Source organism: Mus caroli, chromosome 1, assembly GCF_900094665.2.
Source record: "Mus caroli chromosome 1, CAROLI_EIJ_v1.1, whole genome shotgun sequence".
Lineage (NCBI taxonomy): Eukaryota > Metazoa > Chordata > Mammalia > Rodentia > Muridae > Mus > Mus caroli.
In genome coordinates this window covers 89319026-89321855 of record NC_034570.1, presented here as the reverse complement: position 1 = coordinate 89321855, position 2830 = coordinate 89319026, and the positions used below count along the sequence as shown (strand labels likewise).

Genomic DNA, 2830 nt, shown 5'->3' with positions numbered 1-2830 from the left:
TTTTCAGTAAATGACTAAAGCTCCTGTAGAAGAAGCCACTGACCATGCAGAGGATACATCGGAAGCAACAACAACAACAACAAAAATAGATGATATTTAATGTATCTTATGTCTTAAAGAATGTCTTAAAGAAAGTGTCCATGGTACTCATGGTCCAGGGTGGCTGCTTAGCATTGGCTTCTCAGTGACATGAACTTGAAGACTTCAGGTAGGCTTCATGGCTAGATATTTTTTTGTTTATTTGTTTGTTTGTTCCATTTAGGTTTCTATTTTGAAAAAAGGATCCTGGAGAGTTTCTTGTGGCCCCTGATGCTCTGTGGAACCAAGGATACTGGAATAGGCAACTGGCTTCCTCAGGGCTGTTGGTGCTCAGACAGCATTTGGGGCAGGATCCCTGAGAGTGGTTACTGTGACAGGTTTTGGGGATGGGAGCAGATGCTGTGTGCACAATGCAGGCTGCAGCAACAGCCTCAGTTCAGCTTCTTGTTTTCTGTGTTATGCACAGAAGCTAAAAAGTCGACAATGAGCTTGGCTGTCTTCCTCGGTCTCTCCATCACTACTGAATGGCCACGGTTTTCCAGAACCTCTACCTGGGAGTTAGTGATTGACTTGGCTAATATGTCTGCCCCGGACACATCAAGCACCTGGTCTTGTTTCCCCCAAATGATCTATGTCGGGACCTTGATCTTGTCCATATTCTCATGCAGAGAGTATCTGGATTTCTTGTTGACGATCTCCAAAAACAATTTCTGGTAGAAGCTGTTATGAGGGATGTGAACATCGACAAGACCTTGAAGGATCTGCTGGGGCACCTTGAAGCTGACATAGGAGCAGAGCTTCAGCATCTCACTCATCTCTTCCGGGGTGGATGGGATCAAGGGAATCTTCTGAATGGCAGCTGACTCCTCCAGCTCTTTGAGCCGCTGTACAAAAGGACTGTCAGTTAAATACTACAGGCCTTCTCTAGGGGCTGCTCCTTCAGTCCTCAAACTTTATTGTTAAAGGAGCAACCGATTTCAGAGGCGGTGCAGCAGGACACACGAGAGACAGACTGCAGACATCAGATGGGTAGTAAGCAGCATATACTCCAGGCACGTGGCCACCCATGGAGGTGCCTATAAGGTGAAATGGCTTTTTGTTCAGCTTAAGGCATTCTACAAACTTCACGTCCAGGCATGTCCACACAGACCAAGTGCAGGTTCTTTGGAAGGAACTGAAAACCCAGACCCTTACAGTCAATATGTGATCTACCTCAAACTCTTAATTAAGCAGAAGTCATCCTTTTAAAATTATCAATGATAAAGCATAAACCGTTTCGTGATTTAACAACATTTATACTTATCTTTTCTTTAAATTTTGCTCTCTCAACTTTCTGTGCATGACTGATTTGAATTTCTGAATCATAGCTAAATACTCAGTTTGAAACGGGTGCAATTTTCACTGTCAAGCCTTATGAGGGGTAATATTGCTCCAAAGACAGAAGCCTGGCTCTCTTCGGTCAACCAATACCTGTCAAAACCAAATCATTTTCAGCCACTAACTATAGACTTTGAATCTAGCTACATGGACACATGAAATAATTATCTGGGACTTCTGCTGCTTCTCACAAGTAATAGAGGTTAGGGACTTACAAACTATAAAGCAGATAGAAATAGTATAGTACCAAACAGTTGAGATGTAACAATTGTTTTTATTCTGCTAATTCTTTACACAGGAGTTGAAGAATGAGCCTTTGAATCTACAATGTAGTTCTGTAATCTACCTCTGTTTTTATTTTTTGTTGCTGCAAGTTAATACATGTCAACTTCATAACATGTGCTTTGTGCCAGGCAGTGGTGAGCACACATTTAATCCCAGCACTTGGGAGGCATAGGCAAGAAGATTTCTGAGTTCAAGGCCAGTCTGGTCTACAGAGTGAATTCCAGGATAGCTAGGACTACACAGAGAAACCCTGTCTCGAAAAAAACAATATCTATCTATCTATCTATATATGTATATGCTTTGTATTGGGATGGTTTCTATTTTCTTCTGTGTGGAGTCATGGGATAGAGCTTTGTTTTTATTTGAAAGATCATGATGCTAGTTGCTTTGTATCACTAATTTCTATAATTAACAAAATGCTGTTGGAGAGACTGGAATAGAGGAGTGATCTTATTCTATATTTGCCATCATTTTTATATACTTTTTTATGAGAATGAACAATGCTTTGTTCAAGGAAGTTTGTCACTGTGGGTGGGTTTTGATGTTTTAAAAGAACACAACAGGAGCAGTGTTTCTTTTTTTCTACCAGTTGGCAGGGGATTAATATGCAAAGCTCTTAGCAGCTGCTAAAATGTATGCCTGCTTAGTTTTTTTGCCATGATGATCATTGCTTATACCTCTAGAATGTGTAAGCAAGCCACTGATTAAATACCTTCTTTTACAAGTTGCCTTGGTCATGGTGTCTCTTCACAGCAATAGACTAAGACAAAGAATTTTGACCAGGCTCACCTCCTTTCCTAACTCATCCCATAGTCACCTCCTTCCACACCAACTCAACTTGTGTTTTCTTTCATCTTAGTCTCTTGTATTCTTTATGCCTCCTCTTCCAGTGAAATATCTGAACATTTGGCGGAAGAGTTGTGATACAGATATCTCATTTTCAACCAAACATTTAGTAGTTTCTTATTCTTTTTCACATCAATCATTTGGAGGTATCAGTGGTAATCTCCATCTACTGCAAAAGGAAGCATTCCTGGTGAAGTTTGATATATATATATATGTGTGTGTGTGTGTGTGTGTGTGTGTATGTGTGTGGTGTACATATACAGATGTTTATACACACATCTAT

At 40.5% G+C, this 2830-nt stretch overlaps 1 pseudogene across 1 annotated transcript; it reads right to left on the bottom strand.

The window, feature by feature from the left end:
- Nucleotides 1-411: 411 nt before the first annotated feature.
- Nucleotides 412-2439, bottom strand: LOC110295660 (annotated as a pseudogene). The gene is made up of 3 exons (XR_002378108.1): nucleotides 2414-2439; nucleotides 1025-1201; nucleotides 412-963 (listed from the first exon to the last, which is right to left on the bottom strand). The product of XR_002378108.1 is annotated as a monoacylglycerol lipase ABHD6-like (transcript).
- Nucleotides 2440-2830: the final 391 nt, after the last annotated feature.